General features: G+C 34.3%; 1 protein-coding gene across 1 annotated transcript in view; it reads right to left on the bottom strand.

The window, feature by feature from the left end:
* TPO (thyroid peroxidase) overlaps nucleotides 1-18457 on the bottom strand; it is a 234867-nt gene that overhangs the window by 23339 nt on the left and 193071 nt on the right. The window lies entirely within an intron of this gene.

Below are 18457 nucleotides of genomic sequence, written 5' to 3'. Positions count from 1 at the left end.
TCTTCTAATGTTTCTTGGTGGGGTTATGAGCCTCATTATATTTTGAATTATGATGAGAACCAAATTAACCAGCCTGTGGCATCCTTATATCCTCAGTGCCTAATTTGATAGGTAGTACCATAGAAAAGTCTTAATAAATGTTTGTGGATTGACCTGAAATGATGGAACTCAAAAGTTTTATCCAACATTAGTAAAATCCAATTTACATAATTTTCCAAAAAACAGTTAATTACAAGTTTTCAGTGCCCAAAAGCCTTGCTCAAAAGAAGATTTACTTAGGAATAACAAACCTTTGAATATGTGCTCAATAAATGCTTTTTATCACTTCCCTCCTCCCTCCCTTCCTTCTCCTTCCCTCTCTCCCCTCTCTTCCTTCCCCTTCCCTCCCTTCCTTCCTTTTTCTTATTAGAAAAACTACCCAAAATCATCATGGTCCAAGCCTTAAATATAAAGAATAGGTAAAGCTAAATATGTGTGTACAAGTCTTATCTCCCTACTGGACTGGAAGCTCCATGAAGGTGAAGTTCATATTCTTTTAAAAACTTTTGAATCCCTTGTAACATAAGCTTGGAAAAGAATTTTAGAGATGGTGTTAAGAGACAGGTCAATATTCTCCGAGAGCCTCCACAGCTGTGGATTATAACATCTGAAGGGGTTGCAAGGCAGCCTTTGCTGACACAGATGTTGCAGACTGGGAACGAGATAAATTGGAAGCAGAGGGAAGAGGAGAGAGGTCAGAGAACATCAACTGCCTCTCAGTCTCCCTGCATCATCCTCTCAAAAGAGGAGGTCCATTCTAGGTTGGATCTCCAAACAGCCATTGTCAGGTGGCTCCCATGTATTTCAGCAGCTCTCCCATGTATTCCGACAAGATGGGATTTAATATTTAGATTTTATAAAGATCCATACAGAAGATTGAAGAATGACAAACAATGAATAAAAATGCAAGATATAAATTTGTAAGAAAAATGTCAAGAATGCTAAAATTCAAAATAAGTTGAGGCTGGTGAGAAAAGTTAAGGACAATAATATTTTTTAAAAAATAAGTTTATGTTAGGGAAAAGAGAATGATCAAAGAAAAATAGGAACACTGCTCATTTTATATGGAACAAAAATTACTGGCAATAGCAAGAAGGCAGAGCTTCTGAATTTTTATTTTCCTTCTGTCTTTTTTGCCAAGAAGTATGACTTGGACTTAAAAAGACAGAACAAAAATGGGACTAGGGAGTTAATATTGACAATACTTAAGGAGATGGGAAGAGCACTTAGTCATACTGGATGAGCTCAGGTGATCTGAGCCAAATGAACTATAACTTTGCATATTGATGGATGTGATTGCTGAGTTTTCTGCAGTATTTAAGTGATTATTAGAAGATAACATGAATGTAGAGAAAGACAACATGTCATGGTTTTCAAAGAAAGAAAAATCTCTTAATCAAAAAGCATTTATTACTAGATTACCGTGTACTTGCTACAATGCTAAGCACTAGGGATACAAAGAAAGGCAAAAACATCTTCTCAAGGAACTCACATTTTATCACAGCTTACTAAGTATGAACAAGATAGATATAGTGTAAATGGAAGGTAATGGTGGTTGTAGTATTGGTTGTTTGTTCTTAGTTCTCAAACAAGACAATGATATCAGGAAGGTGATGTCTTGATTTGCAAATGAACTGGATTAAAGTGAGGCAGGGCTGGATAAAGTCAATAGCTTTACTCTTTCTTTTAGAACCATCTAGGCTTGGTGGCAAAACATAGATCAGGACTGCTGGAGATGGCATTCAGATACCTGTAAACCTTGATCTTTTAAAGTGAAGGTCTTCCCAGGTCTCAGGTTGCCTATGACAACATCAACTTTGTGATTAAAGACAGGTAAGAAATTGGGGGGAAAATGTTCTTTTTCACCTTTTAGAAGGAGGAGATCTCAGGGTTTCTAAGTACTGTGGGAACAGTTGCCATTTACACTCACTCACAGCAAACAAAACCTAAATAATGACCAAATGAGACTTAGGTTGGGCATCATTATGGCCAATCAGTGAGAGCCAGAGTGATTTGGGTTTATGGTAGAGTCAAATACCTCCATTTGAATCCCAACAGCTTTATCAATGCCATGTTTTCTATAACTCTATTTAAAGAAATTTATATTCATTGTAAGATCCCAGGTCTCAGTTTGTCTGAAGCAATACTCATTCAGTGATTTAAGGTAGATAAGAAATAAAGCAAAAAATGGTCTTGTATGCTATTTTAAAAAGTAATGATGGAGGTAAGAAATTAGCAGTAATAGAATCTAGGAACTATAGAGTGATGAGTTTGACTCCTGATACAATTCAAGATGTATTGTCAAAAAGATAATTATTAGCAAAGGAAGTAGTGATCACAAAGGATATTAGGGTTTTGGGTAGACTAACAACTCTTTCTTTCTCTGTTTCTCTCTGTCTTTCACATACGCACACATGAATGCACATATGTGTATCATGCATGTGTGTGTGTGTGTGTGTGTGTGTGTGTGTAGTGCTTGGTTCCTTCTCTGACCTATTCTCCTCCCTATAACTGCAAAATTCTAAGAAGCAAGTCTATCCATGTTACTTCCCTACTCAAATATTTTCAATGTCTCACTTTTAAGATAAAATACAAAACTCTGAGTTTGGTATTTAAGGCATTTCATAGCCTGGTTTATTACTAGCTTTCTCATCTTCTTGTTCAGTCAGGCTGGCTTACTAGGTATTGTCTATTCATAACATTTCATCTTCTGATGGAATGCACAGGGGGAGTTCTTATATATGAAATGTACTTGTTTACCTCTGCCTCAGAAACTTGAACTTCGTTCAATGCATAGATCAGGTGTGTCCACACATGAGTCCATATTGTGGGATTTTTCCTTGTTTTCTTAGTTAATATTCTTTCCCTTTGGAAATGTGACTTGTTTTACATAGACTGGGTATTTAAGCATATGCAATCTTTCTTCAGGAAAAGGTAACCTTCAGGATAGAGAGAGACTCTTTTGTCTTTGTATCTCCAGCAATCAGCAGTTTCTTACATATAGTGGGTGCTGAATAAAGGCTTTTGAGAGTTTAATAGAACTGAATAGAGACTTTGTTATTCATCAACATTTTCAAACATCATAAAGGGAACAATTTTAGAATTTGCAAATGAGAAAGCCATTTTTGCACAAGGTTTTTGCTGGATTGAGTAATCAGAGGAATATGTCAGAAATAACCTAGAATGAAGGACTCCAGGAAAACAAGTGACTACCATGAAGCTGACATTTTTTTTTAAGGGAAGACAGGGACATTTTTATCCATATATTTTCATCACAATTACCCAATGTCACCTCCATTGGCGCTGACAATAACTACAGTGACCCAGTTTTTTGGTCAAGGACTGCTGGAGGCGAACAGATTTATCCTCATTATAAAGGCTCTCAGACATCTGGATTTTCCATAAGTTGTTGGTGATGTTGATGCTGATGTTGTCTGAAAATGATGAGGGCAGAAAGTAATAATGAAAAGGCCATATATTCTTTTATTGAGCTTCTGAGGAAGAGGACTTGTCAGTACTTTTATTCTAGGGCTCCTCTTACTCTCTGGGACAGGACTTTCAAGATTGGTGCCCAGAAAACTTTGTGAACTGTCAAAAACTATAAGGCCACTTAGATAATGAAGTGTAAGTCAAATTCTTCATATGTATATGGTATGCCATAATCACTGTTTAGCATCTTGCTCTTGTTGAAAGATTTAAATAGAACAGTCCTTTCAGAATTAGATCTGTTTCAGATATGCTTTCTTACTGTGTAGAATATGCTCTACTTTTTTTCTATGGAATATGTCTTAAAGATGTCTGAGAATAGAGAAATCTTCACATATTTGACACAAAATTCTTTAGATCCCTTCTTGCTTTGTTTCCAAGGGTCTTTCTCTTTCAGTGCTTTTTCCAGTCTTCTATTTCCTGAAGGAAAGAGTCTCATTTGTGGGTTTTTTTTTTTTTTGGTTATTATTGCTTACTTTGAGAAAATTATATCACCTCTGATACTAGTTCATTCACTTAGCATCATCAGATGCTTTTTGTGTTTTAAATCTTGTCTTAGTGAATGAAAAAGTGGTCTTCCTGGTTGGAAACTTGGCCAACCTAAGAGCATCTGAGTATAGGTTTTCCACTATTGTATGTATTCTGCCTACTATCCACAGAATTGTTATGGTAAGTATCATAACTGTTTTTAGTAGACTGTCTACAAATAAATATATTTTTTCTCTCTTTTCTCTGTATTTTTTATTAATAGTTTTTATTTGCCAGATATATGCATGGGTAATTTTACAACATTGACAATTGACAAAACTTTTGCTCAAATTTTTCCCCTCCTTTCCCCCCTCCACCAGGTGGCAGGTTGACCAATACATGTTAAATATATTAAAGTATAAATTAAATACAATATATGTATATATGTCCAAACAGATGTTTTGCTGTACAAAAAGAATAGGACTTTTAAATAGTGTGCAATTAGCTTGTGAAGGAAATAAAAAATGCCGGCAGACAAAAATAGAGGGATTGGGAATTCTATGTAGTGGTTCATAGTCATCTCCCAGAATTCTTTCATTAAGTGTAGCTGGTTCCGTTCATTACTGCTCTATTGGAACTGATTTGGTTCATCTCATTGTTGAAGATGGTCATATCCATCAGAATTGATCATCATATAGTATTGTTGTTGAAGTATACAACAATCTCCTGGTCCTGCTCATTTCACTCAGCATCAGGTCATGTAAATCTCTCCAAGCCTTTCTGAAATCATCTGTTGGTCATTTCTTACAGAACAATAATATTCCATAATATTCATATACCACAATTTACTCATCCATTCTCCAATTGATGGGCATCCATTTAGTTTCCAGTTTCTGGAATAAAAAAATATTTTTTTTTAGAGGCAATCCCTCTAATTTTGTCCGCCTGCATTTTGGATTTCCTTCACAGGCTAAAGGTACACTATTTCAAAGTCTGATTCTTTTTGTTCAGCAAAACAACTGTTTGGTCATGTATACATATATTGTATTTAATTTATACTCTAACATATTTAACATGTATTGGTCGACCTGCCATCTGGGGCAGGGTGGGGGGGAAGGAGGGAAAAAATTGGAACAAATGGTTTGGCAATTGTCAATGTTGTAAAACTACCCATGCAAATATCTGGTAAATAAAAACTATTAAAAAAAAAGAAAGAAAAAGATGAGAGACTTTGGGAAGTAGATGAGTCAGTATTTGAAAGGTGAAGAATTTGGAGTAAAGGAGTAAATGGAGGCTGCATAATTTTACCTACCATGAACTCAAGATAATTTCATTTGGACTCTCATTCCTCCTTGATATTCTTCCTACTAATACATATTGATTCTGCATTGCCACTATTCCAATGTTTTTCTTCTTTCCCATCATATTCAACCCTAATTCTATCCCTATATAATTACACAGGATGGCCTGGTTTCCTTGTTTTTTAGATGTGAGGGAAAGATGGGATCTGTGATTTCATTGTTTTCAAAACTCATGAAAAATGCATTCCGCCAATGCAAATTAGCTCTTAATTGGTATTTTAGATTTTGAAGAATTGATTTAGAATCCTCAGAAGTTAAGTGACTTGCCCAGGGTCACACAACTGGAATGTGTCAAATGTAGACCTTAAAGCCACGTCTTCCTGATTTACAAGTCCATCTTTTACCTATTAAAACTATAGAGTTTATCATCACACTTAGAATGTGACATTCTTAACTGAAAATATTGGTACTATTTAAAGAAAAGTCCCTTAGGCTCTCTCTTCAATTTTTCAAGAAAATTTAGCATCTCCTCTAGTCTCAGACATTAGGAAATAATCTAGTAAATGGGTGTGTGATTGAAGATGAAAAAAGAAAAAGATTAAAAGGTGGGTAAAAGTTTTAGAGGGAATGGTTGAAAGAATAGGATAAAAATAGAGGAATAAGTTTTCTCAAGATGGATGATCTCTTTCTCATAATCAAAAGCAAAGGAGAAGTGAAGGTATGGAAGGTATTAAGTAAGACAAATAAGTTAGCTTAAAACAGATGGCCTCAAAATGTGCCAATCAGATTTATAACCAGGAAACTGGAATAGGAAGAATGGTAGCAGATATTTATAGGACTATAAATTTAGAGATTGAAAGGAATCTTAAAGAATTCAAAAATGTATTAAGTGATTTTTTTCACTAAAAATTCTTGGTTCATAGTTTTAGGTGGGTTCTTACTGCCTTTTGACAAATTCTATTTTACTATTACCTATTATTTATATTATTATATGTAGCCATTATTCCCTTTTTTCCCCCTCTCTTCCTTTCCTCATTACTTGTATGATCTCCCTTCCAATTACAGTAGATGACATACTATCATATTACCTGTAATGTTTTCTTCTTTAAATTATAATGGTTATCTTGGATCAGGTTTCTTGGGGAGCTTCTGGAGGCTGCCTTAGTTTCAATTCAGTTCAATAATCCCAAATGCAGCCAGGAGTTAAAGTCCAAATCTTTTATTGTGTCTTTCAAAGTCCTGAATCTTTTCCTGGGCCCGGTTAGCTTTAACAGAGGCCTATCTCTCTCCTAAGTTCCAAGAAGCTCCTTCTGAATCTCTCCAGCCAGCTTCAGCCTCTCGTCCTTCCAATGTCTCCAGCCAGCACAAAGGTGGAAGTTGGAATGAATTTTGACTTTGAATCTCCCAAAGCCCTCCCGAAGTCCTCTTGGCCCGAAGAGCTTCTTGCTTATATGCTGCCCACTGACACACAATCATTTCATCACTGGGAAACCATTATTTGTTGTAGGATTAAATCAATGCTAAATTAGATTTAACCATTGTCTCCTCAATTCCACTCAGTACCTTATTTCAAATTCTGGCTCATAACTTGTAGGATCAGATCAACCATGCTAAATTAGATAATTATTGTCTTTATCCATTCCAGTGACTTAGGACCTTGTAAGAATCCTAACAATTACTTGCATTCCTGAATCCATTCCTCTTTGTCACTTTTAGGATCTTGCTTTCGCAGCCACCCCATCCTATCAAGTCAATAATTCCCTCTTGCCTGTCTTCTTCTTTTGTGTCTAGAAATGTATGTAGGTATCCTTAGTCCTAAAACATCCCCCATCCTTAAAAACAAATTAATAGACTCTACCTATCCTCAAGTTATTTTCTTTGATTTCTCCTCCATTTCATTCACAAATTCTTAGAATTAGTCTCATTCCTTTTGCTTGCTTCCTTTACTTTGTAACCCCTTTAAATCTTATTTTAGAATTTACTTCTCTATTGAAACTACTCATTTCAAATATCTCAACATTTACATATGATGACTTCTCTCAGTTCTCATCAGCTTAAATCTAATGAAAAATTTTGATACCATTCAGTAATACCTTCTAAATAGCCTTTGTCACAATGTTTTCCACGATACTGCCTTTCTCTGATCTTCACTCTACCTGGATGAGTCTTACATTTTTTAGTTTTCTTTGAAATGTCTTATCTCCTAATCTAAGCTTGGATGTCCTCCAAGACTTTGTCCTTGATCCTCTTCTTTTTATACACTTTCCCCATTGGTTATCTTATTGGTTAACTTCCAAGGGTTCAATTATCATTTCTCTGAAGATGATTCTAAAATTTATATCTTAATCTTAATCCTTCACTTGTATTCTCCATTGGCAAGTAAAACCCAAACATTTCCTAAGTAGAAGTCATCTTCCCTCTAATTTCCTTTCTTCTCCAAACTTCTCTCTTCTTGTTGAGGATACCAGCATCTTCTTGTCATCATGTTTATAACAACATCTATTTCTCTACTGTGGTCATACTTTCCTAATGTATCCTTTGCTCTCATGTTTCTGTGCTTTTGTCTAGCTCTTCCTTATTCCTGCAATATCTTCCATCCCTTCTTTTATCTGTCAAATTCTTATCTATCTTTTAAAGCCCAACTCAGATGTTCCCTTCACCATTAAATCTTTCCTTATCTATTAGGAAGTAATAGCCTTACAAAGACCTCAGTATGTACTTTGTTTTGTAACTCAGTAAAGCACTTTTTAGAAGGTAGTTCAAAGCTATGATTTCATTGGGATAGAAAACCCCACTCTACCAAGGCAGATTGGCACTTAGAAGAGTGCTTAAAAGTGCTTAGTAAAGGCTTATTGGTTGATGGTTTTCCAACTTATTGCTTTAGAAACTTTTTTTGGAACACTGTGAGGCTAAGTGACTTACCAAGGGTCACAGCCAGTAAGTATCAGAGACAGAATTTGAACCCACTCTTCTTCCAAAGTTGATTACCGTACTGAATGACTTTAATGTACTTATTCATATAGTGAACCTTTTAGTATCAGAAGTATCCTCAGTGGCCAGTCTGCCAGCTCATCATCAACTTTATTCTCGAGTCCTGCTTTTGTGCTTTATTCCCCTTTAGGTTGTTGACTTCTCAGTCTATCAACTGATATATTAGTTAGATAATACAAAATATTCCAAAAGCAGCTGAAACTGTATTAAAGGCTCCTGCTATTTGACAACTGCAATGATGTCTGTGTGGCATAGGATGGTAAAAAAAAAAAAAATTTTGGTTTCTTAGTCTGTCCCTAAAATGAATGCTTCTGCTGACATTTTATCTATGTCAAAATAAAAATCAATTTTTTTTATAGTTCTGAGGCAAGTACATGGTTTGAAGATGGAGAAAAAAAATAACTGCTTATGTATCAGAGAAACGAAAAGAAAATTGAACAGGGAAGTGTCATTGAAGTCATGGGGCAGAGAGAGCCACAATCTGATTTAGACTGATCAAATAAATGTGAATGGTCTGTACTGCAATCATCATGATTGTGTATCTGTTTTTCTGTTTTGTTACCTATGCAGGATAACAACGATGCCTTTGATTGAATTTGAAAAATGTTTGCACTACTAAGTCTTGAAGTTTCAGCTTATAAATTCACTAGTGATGCTCTACTCTTGCTGGTTGAAGTATCAAATTCAGATGACAAGTGCTTTATAATTTGTTTCCTGACAAGTCAGAAGAATAATTGATAATTATGCCGGCATACTTCAAATTAGTTGCTATGAAATTTTTAACTATTGCTAGTAATATTGTATGAAAACATTTCAATTAAGGTGTACCATAGAAAGAGCACATTACATTTGGAATCAGAGATTTTATTGTTCAGTTGTTTTTAGTTTTGTCAGACTCTGTGATATTTTGAGGTTTTCTTGGTAAATATTTAAAAAGCATTTTTAGTTCTTTCTCTAGTTCATTTTACAGATGAAGAATTGAGGCAAACAGGATTACATGACTTGCCTAGGGTCACACAACTGGTGTCTAAGGCCATATTTGAACTTAGAAAAACTGGTCTTCCTGACTTTAATCTTGGCACACTATTCACTGAGCCATGCAAAGGCTCCTTTAATGCCTACAAACTATATGACTGGGTAAATAACAACATCTCTGTTGTCATATCTGTAAAATAGTGGGAAGAGGCCTTCCTGCTAAATTGGCTGCATGAATAGGAAGTATGCCCAAATCATTCTTATCTACTCCTGAAACACTGAAGTTTACACTAGATACAATAATGATAAAAAACTCAATGGGTATCTACTTTGTGTGTCTTCTGAACTTCACAAAAATATTAATCAATCTTCCTATCCCTTCTCAGTAAAGCCAGTGCTTGAACAGAGTTGCCTCCCAGCAGGACCAGAAACAATTAGAGTTTCCTGAAGCCTGAGTCATTCTATGTTTAGAGACAACAATAGCTAAAGTTTCCCCGAAATAAAAAATCCCAAGGTAATTAAAAACTCCAGAATGCCAACAAGTTATGTTATATAATTATATATTATAAAACATATATAACATATAATATAAGAATATATATTGTGCTACAAGAAATAATGAAGGAGGCAGTTTCAGAAAAATCAGTAAAATCTATACAAATTTGTAACGTGCTGTTGTCTCCAGAAACTGCCAATTGCTCTCTGGGAAGAGATCTGCTGTGTCAACTCAAATCTCTCAGACAGATTCTTCTTCCTGTAGAGAGCCCTTGTCTCCAGACAGTTGCCGCCAACTCTGACCTCGTGTAGAGACTCTTCTTTCCCCCAGAGAGCCGCCTCAAGTCTGGCCAGACAAGACTCTCAATCTCTCGAGTGCCGCCCTCTTTTATCCTCCCAGAGAATGGGCATGGGATAATGCAAGGGCTTCTGGGAAAAATTACTTCAACCAATGAACTTGCTCCTCCTAAGCATGCAAGCTCCTCCCCAGGAGTTCAAAGGGGTTAAATTCCTAGTAAAGACCAGAACTAGAGAATTGTTAAGTACGACTTAGCACTTAGTAAGAACCTAATATCTCATTATCTCATTAGCACTTAGTAAGAACCTAACACAAATTGATGTAAAGTGAAATGAGCAGAACCAGAAGAACATTTTATACAGTAATAGCAATGTTATATTCATGTTCAACTGTGAAAGACTAAACTACTATGATCAATACAGTGATAAAAAATGATGAAAATATCTATCTCTAGAGAGAGAACTGATGACTTCTGAATTTAAATTTTATGATTTTTTACTTATTTTCTTGCCTTTTTCTGATATGGAAAAATATGGAAGTACGCTCTGAATGATTTCTCATGTATAATTGATATCATATTGCTTACCCTCTCAGTGAATGGGGGAAGGATTGGAGGGGGGAAGAGATTTTATAACCCAAAATTAAAAAAAAATACAAAACCAAATAAATAATAAGATCATCATCATCATCATCATCATCAAAGAAAAACTCAGAGTGGGATATTGAAAAATCCCTTGAATCTTGGAAACATCAATAGGATGCAATAACTGTTTTGAGATCCCTAACACTTGAGACTGAGATGTCAGAGAGAACCCTGTGTATCTCCATGAGTCTTAAAGATGTGAGAGGGATTGATCCCTAGAGGTGAACCAAAGAGATCAAATGAGAATAGGGAGAATTCACCACTCACAAAAGTATTAATGGGGAGCAGAACCTGCTTCTGGTCCAAAGCCCAAATTAAAAACAAAGCTAGAGAGATGAACAAACCAAAAGCAACTGCATTCAATACCAAACTTCAATCCAAAACTGAAAGCAAAAAAAAAAAAAAAAAAAAGATTTCCCACAAGGACTATATCATTACTTAGAAGACATGTTATGAAAGATTTTTAAGATGAGATAAAAACTTTTAAATGGGGAATTTGAATGAGAGTAAAAAGATAAGAAGAGAACTAGTAAATCTTACCCAAGAAATGGAATCTCTAAAATGGGAATAGATCAAAAAGAAGGTAATGACTTCATGAGATATCAAGGAATATTAAAAAAAAAAAAAACACCAAAAGACAAAGGTTTGGAAACATAGGAAATATAAGCTACCTGGTATAAAAAGGAGCTGAACTGAAAAATGGGTCAGTTTTTAAATTTTAAAAATCAATGGACTTGCTAAAAATCAGGATAAAAATGCAAAATATAAGAATTACAAAAAATGTCAATTCTTAGCCAATGTAGTTCAAGAAATCAGTTTTAAAAATCCTGTCTAGACATATTAATATCATAGAGCAAAACAAAGATAGAAAGATTCCACTAATCATCTTTTGATAGGAAGTCCCAGGAATGTCATAGCCAAAATCCACAGCTCCAGTGTCAAAACAAAGAAACAAACGAACAAATAACAAACAAGAATCAAGAATTGGAAACTTTTAATAAAAGCCAGAGGAGAGATTGAATAAAATTTCAAAAAGGCAAAAGATATAGAATAACTTAGCCTGTAAAGTTGAATATAATTGCACAGAGGGGAAGAAGGACTTTAACAGAATAGGATTTTCAAGCATTCTTGGTGAAAGGATAAGAGCTAAATCCTTATTAATGTATGGTCACTGTTCTGAAGAATGTAAGAGGAAGAAGAGAAAGGGAGGGGATTAAAGAAAAATATAATAATGAGGAAAGAGAAAAGGGGAAGAAACTTGTTGTTTCTCATAATCGGGGTATATGAGAAGAAAAATGGTTACAAGTTGAATAAAAGAGAGTTCCTTCCCTAGAATCAAATATAAAATCCTCCATTTAACTTGCAAAGCCTTTAATAGGCTGGATTGTTCTTATTTTTACTAGTTTTCTTACACCAAACTTCCGTCTTTATACTTTGCAAATCAGTGTCACTGGCTTCCTTACTGTTGCTTGCAAATGGCACTCCATCTCCCAACTCCAAAAATTTTCACTGGTTTTTCACTCTGTCTGGAAAACCCTGCCTCCTCTCTATCTTCTAGCTAATATATACATCCCACTTTTCCCCCAAAGCCTTCCCTGAGCCTCCTTAATCTTAATGATTACTACCTTCCATCTGAGATTACCCCAATTTATCCTGAATATATTTTGTTTATACATAGTTGTTTACATGTCATCCCTTTATTAGATTATGATTAAATTGTGAGCAGGGATTACTTTTTTTGCATTTCTTCATGTCCTTAGTACTTAGCACAGCACCTGGTGCATAATGCATGCTTAACAATGCTACTCAACTAACTGAATGACTGATTCTGCAGCATTTGGGGATATAATTGCTGAGAATGTTTTTAATATTTATTTAATTTCCTTTAATTTCAAATTAAAGTCATATTAAGAAAGCCTATGGTTTACTTAGTTGCTGCTAGTTTAGTAATAACTAAGTATTTCAACTCAGGTCTATGTTAGTAGTACTCAGTTTTATACTGTAGTAGAAGTACAAGTCTCAACTGAGGTATTCTTATTTCCAAAGCTCATCAGATAGTTCATAGGATATGGAATGGAATGGAATGGCAGACACACTCTGACTTACTTCCTCAAAGCCATCACACAACTGACACATTATACTTCTGATAAATTGTCTAAAATATCGGTCTAACTATATCAATTAATGAGCCACAGTGACTATTCACTGCCTCTAGAATAAAATGCAGACTCCATTATTTGATATCTAAATCCTTTTACATTTTGGCTTCTAATCTTTGAGGCTAAGATTACTCAAAATTTATCCTGACTCTATCTTGCTTTTACATTTGTTTTTATGCTACCACTCCATTTGACAGTGAGTTGCTTGTGAAGAGGGATTATTTTTGGCATTTCTTCATGTTACATTACTTCCCTCAAGCATTGTATCTTCAAGCCAAATTAGTCTTTATCTTTATAGCATTCCATCTCTCTTCTCTTTATAGCATTCCATCTCTTGCCTTTGGGCTTTGATTTAGGATGTCCCTCATAGAATGCTGCTTCTCCACCTCTTGGAGGTTCCTTCTAATATCAACTCAAGAGTCAACTCCTATAGGAGGCCTGTTTTGATTCCTTTAGATATGTCTTCTCAAAATTATTTTGTTTATTTAGTATGTGTTTAATATTTACTTCTCTAATGCAATGTATTAATGAAATTTTCTCAGTTGAATACAAAATCCTTGAAGGCAGAGTTTGTTTCTTTTTGCTTTTGTAACTATAGTGCCTGTTTCAAGTCTGTGTTATGCTATTTTCTAGATATGTGACCTTGAACAATTCCTTCCACTGAGTCTCATTTTTCTCTCCTTTTATGAATGAGGGTATTGGACTAAAATGATTATATTTTCTTTCAGTTCAAATAATTATTCTTTTCTTCTTGAACAAAACATTCAGTTTGAGTTATCCATCTTTATAGTTCCAAAAAAGATGCCTAAAGATAATACATACTCTGACCCTGATGTGATACCTACTCCTCCTTGAAATAGGTGGGTGGGTGGCTATTATACCAGATGGATCCTCAATAAGGAACTTGAATATATGAATAGTGAGGGCAGGATTCCAAACCAGGGACCTTGAAACAGCATCACCTGCTGAGATCCAATGCTCAAGGAACATGTCCACATTATTGCAGTTTGTGGTTGAATTAGCATGGTTGGATTAACCTGGGAAATCAAAATAGCTTTCACAGCCAAGAGCTGGCAAAGGAGTATGTTTCGTCCTTCTCCTGGCCAAATAGCATTATGTGTCTGTGGAAGGGAAGAGAGCAACTGAGTAAATCTATTGCATAGGATTTGGAATGGAATGGGAATTTTGAGATTATCTGGTCCAATTTGCTCATTTTGTAAAATAGAAAACTGAGGCCTGGAAATGAGAAATTACTTGACTAAAGCTTTCTTTGCTTTTTTAGAACTCAGTTCCAGAGGTGCCTAGGAATGATTCTTTGGAAAGCAGAAAAAAAGTTAGCGCTTCTTGGTAAACATAAATAACTAAGAAAATACCACAGATAGAATATGCAAGGAAGGCACATTTCCCCCCTGGAATTTATTGATAGATTTTATTTTTTGCAATAAACACTTTTCAATAAATACTTCCCCAAAGCCTTCTGTAGAAAGTACGTTCTCTGAAAGTACTTAAGCAAACCACCTAGCTGTAAGATTGTGATTAATGTCACATTTGTAGTTTATGATCACTAACAGAAAGTGTATTTAACTTTGGTTGGGTGATACCAACAATGTTGTGTTGAATCTGATCTTTTCCACTTTAAATGTAGTCTTTACTGACATTGTTATAGTATTGTGTATATTGGTCTTTTGATTATGATATTTTCAATATATGTCAGTGCATACAAGTCTTCTCATATTTCTCTGAAGTATTCATATTTACCATACAATTATAATCTATTACATTCACACACCGGATATAGTGGAAGCAGCATTTATTTTACATAGACTGAAATGATTTCCCTTCATATGGAAAAGGTATCATCCTTGGGATTTTATTGATCCAGAAGATGAGGGATATAAAAAGTCCAATCTATGGAGAACAAGCGTAACTGAGATTTGCTAACATTGCAACTTCTTCATCTACTTTACAGCTACAACCTTCACTAACCTTTTTCATTGATCTTAACTTAATGGGGAGCTCTGGAAAAATCTCATTACTTTTTGTATTTTCTAGATTAGAAAAAGCTCATTGAACAAAGAACTATCAATTATTAATTGGGATAAGATCTACCTTTCATGACTCCACTTAGTGAGTATGAATTTAAAAATTGTATGATATTTAAATTTTTGTTTACTTAGGGTCTATTTTGTAATATATATTCATATATGCATATATGTATATTGCTTTATGTATTTTATGGCTGGTCAAGGGTCATTCAAACATGCTATCAAAAAGATTACTATGTATCAACTGGAGGTACAAAAATAATAGTGAAACAATCTCAAAGCATTTAAGTTTTACTAGATTCTACTGATTCTTTGAAGTTGGCAAATTTTGAATATTAAATATGTCTTAAAATAAACAAAATGTTTTCCTGAATACCTAATACAAGAGATATTTAATTTGGGAAAAACCTACACTAAATCTAATAGTAGTGATAGAATATCTATATACCATCCAGTTCTACTTAGTCACAAGACCTCTCTGAAGCTCATGTTTGAAGCTTATCATCTTTCACTGAATTTCTCATCATTCTCAACTGAGTTATACCAAGTGTCTGATAATTCTGGAAAAAATGTTTGCCTTCATTGATCGGTATTATTGCAGACCAATATGTAGTCCTGAAAGGATTAGGTCTTGATCAATATGGAAAACACATGATGACAGACAAGGAAACTCTATTCCAAATGAAAAATAGTTCTTACTCTTCTCTAGCTAATGATGCTTAGAACATTTTTATAGATATACCCAAGCATGAATAAGACAAAGAAGAATCTGACAAATTACTGTAGAGGAAAGACGCTTAGTTTTGTAATGATCAGCATTTGAATCTGAATTATCATCATTATTATAATTATACTTTGAATAAATCATTTTCTATTTGTGTACTTTTCCTAATTTGTAAAACAAGAGAATTGAACTATGATTTTCTAATGTCTTTAAAACTCTTAAATTTATATTCTTTTCATATATTGCTTTATAAATTATTTACTATATTTACTAGTTTGGAACAATGCCAAAGGGAAGTTAATTTTGGTGCAGTAGGTTCTGGTATCAAAATGGTAATCAAAATATGGGTTCTGGTATCAAAGGATCTGAGTTCAAATTCTAGCCTTGCCACTTATTACCTCTGTGATTTCTACAACTCACCTTGCCTTTTTTTTTTTATCTTAGTTTACTCATTAGTAGAAGTGAGTGGGTTGCATTTAATAAAATAAAAGTACTTTGTAACTCTAAATATTATTATCTTTGTATTTACAAATATATTTCTGCTCTTTTTCAATAGTTGGGATTTTTTTTTCATCAAAAATTAAGCACCCATAGATTTTCTACTAATTATTTTTAAAAGAAGTTATGAACTTTAAAATCTTCAGGTATTTTTCTTCAAAATATGCAATCATTCAAAGTGCTCTAACATGCCCATTTCAGGTCACATTAAAAATAATCTATTAAACATTACAATGTGACAAGTACTATGAGAATATAAAGAAATGGAGGTGAAAATGAAGGAAGAGTAAGTCTCTCCTTCTCATCTGAAACTCTTCATGGGATTTCTCTCCCTACTTTAAAAATGTATACCACTTTGTTTCAATCTTACCTTTTCACACTTGACGTATTTCACTTTGTTTCATAATTTACTTGTATAATATCTGATTGCTCCTATATATATGACAAATTCTCAGAGGGCAGAGATTATGCTGTCTTTCATCTTTGGATATCAAGAACCCAGTACAATTCCTTGCACATAATAAATACTTAATAAAAGTTTAATAAATATTACTTAACAAGCACCTAAAGTATACTGAAATAAGAAATACTTTTTGCTCCCAGAAGTTTGGAATTGAATTGGAGAGATGAAAGCTACATGCCAAATACAATAAAATAAATTCAATATGATTTATGATCAAGTATTATGTAATGTGCATAAACCAAAAGTACTTTAGGAATTAAATGACAAGAAAGCTCTTTGTAGCTAGAGTAGCCATGCACATGAAAGAGGAAATTGAAGCTTAAAGATGTGATTTCACATGGTAAGGTAGATTTGGTTACCTATGAAGATTATCTTTATGACTCCAAAATATGCATATTTGTGAATATGTATGCGTATACATGCATGTATACATGTACACATACATATAACCCAAATGTATATATCCAGTCCAATTTTTTTATCATGTAATCTAGTCCTTAATTTATAACAGCCTTGTATTGCCCTATCTGGATATCCCATTGGTATCTCAAACTCATCATGTCCAAAAGAGAACTCTTTATTTTCTTTACTACTCTTGTCCCTTCTCCAAACTTTTCTAATTCCACTGGGGATATTACCATATTCCTAGGTATCTAGTTTTATAATCTTGAATTTGTCTTTGATTTATCTTTCTTCCTAAAAGCCTTACTCTCTACTCTTTTCCATCTCCCAACCAAGTGCAATATCCTGTAAAATCCAACCCATTACCAAAAAACTGTGTGACCCACACAGTCACCACCCCTAGAACAGAACTTCATCAATTCTCACCTAAAATAATGACTGCTCTCTCTCCTAGTTTTCCTTTTACCTATTTGACTTCTCCTCTATCTCCTTTGATGGATATACATCCACACAACATTTTCTCATTGTAGGGATCTCCAAAGACTCTGTCTTGGGCCCTCATTTTCCTCCTTACTATTTTACTTGATGACTTTTTTAGCTTCCATGGTTTCAATATTCATCTCTATTAACATGATCCTCTACTATATTTATTCAGCCCTAAACGCTTTCCTGACATCCAATCTCACATTTCCAAAGATCTGTTAGACATCTTGAACTAGGGTGTCCCATAGACATTTAAACCTAACATATCTTGACCCTTGCCAATCTCTTCCTACTTTCTAATTTCTGTGCTGTTCTCCTCCCCTTACTGCTACTCCCTTCTACCAAGCCATCAGACAGGCTTGGAACCTAGGTGTCATCCTTACCTCTTCATTCTTTCTCATTTCTTTCATATCTAGTCAGTTGTTAATTTTTCTTGTTTCTGTTTTTATAACATTTGTTGTATATATCTCCTTTCCTCCTCTGATATTGCAACTACTCTGCACAAACCTTTGTTATCTCATACATGGTTTACTGCAGTAGCCTTGTGATTGTTCTCTCCTGACTTCAACATATCTTTCACTCAGCAATCAAATTGAGTTTCCTAAAGCACAAGTGTGAATAATATATCATACCCTTGATTGACAAATTTTATTAGTATCATTACCCCCAAGATCATATTTGAAATCTGTTTGGCTCTGAAGGCCCTTCACAACCTAGCTCCTCTTTGCCTTTCCAGTCTTCTTAATCTTATTTCACCTTCTCACAGAGTCAACATCCCTTAACTTTTAATTTGTACTTTTAATAAATAAGATCTTTCTTTTCTGGGGACCTTTGTCCATCATTTTTATTTCAACAAGAGAACATTTCAATAACCTAGTTCTCTGAATCCACTGAAGATATGCTAATGATAACTCACACTTTATTTTCTGATGAAGAAAATGAATATCTAATAAGTTGTACAAAATAGCTTGGCACAAAAATGAATCT

Source organism: Sminthopsis crassicaudata, chromosome 2, assembly GCF_048593235.1.
Source record: "Sminthopsis crassicaudata isolate SCR6 chromosome 2, ASM4859323v1, whole genome shotgun sequence".
NCBI lineage: Eukaryota > Metazoa > Chordata > Mammalia > Dasyuromorphia > Dasyuridae > Sminthopsis > Sminthopsis crassicaudata.
This window is presented reverse-complemented; position numbering and strand designations above follow the sequence as displayed.